Here is a 602-nt window from a genome sequence, read left to right on the forward strand (position 1 = left end):
TATTTTATAGTCTCTGAAATAAAATATTTATTGAGTTTATACACAGTGTGACTATCAACTGAAGAACTCTGGTAAATTTAACAGAGTTAACAGATAGGTAGCAGTTTATTGACATACTAAGCACTGTTTACTGATCTCATATTTAGAACCTAGTCATTTCTTAAGCTTCTAGACATTATAAAAGTGTTCATTTCATCTACAACATTTTTAGGGTCAAATTATTTTTAGCTACAATCATTTGTCCTGTTTAAAAAGGTTATTGTGTGCTTGCTTAGGCAGCACATATACTAAAATTGGAACGACACGGAGAAGATCGGCAGGGCCCCTGCTCAAGGATGACACAATCCTTCGTAAAAGGATTGTTAGGTATTTGTGAATTTTAATGTGTAAGCTCAGTGGAGATACTAAGGTAACATACATTGTAAAGTCTTTATATTTCTTAAAACAATTTCCCCAACATAATTCTGTAAAGACTAATGCCAAGGTTATAATTTATATTTTCATGTTATCAGATGCACCACCAAAAAAGGTTTATGCTATCCAGTCTTTAAGTTGTATTTAAGGACCACTCTTAGTCTTTTAAAAATTTATAATTATATGAA

General features: G+C 31.2%; 1 non-coding gene across 1 annotated transcript; it reads left to right on the forward strand.

Moving 5' to 3' along the window:
* The first annotated feature begins 263 nt into the window (after positions 1-263).
* On the forward strand, positions 264-372 carry LOC144230146 (U6 spliceosomal RNA). The gene has a single exon (XR_013334707.1). It is a non-coding gene; the product is annotated as a U6 spliceosomal RNA (small nuclear RNA).
* The last annotated feature ends 230 nt before the right edge of the window (positions 373-602 follow it).

This window comes from Crocuta crocuta, unplaced genomic scaffold (genome assembly GCF_008692635.1).
Source record: "Crocuta crocuta isolate KB4526 unplaced genomic scaffold, BGI_CrCroc_1.0 scaffold83, whole genome shotgun sequence".
Lineage (NCBI taxonomy): Eukaryota > Metazoa > Chordata > Mammalia > Carnivora > Hyaenidae > Crocuta > Crocuta crocuta.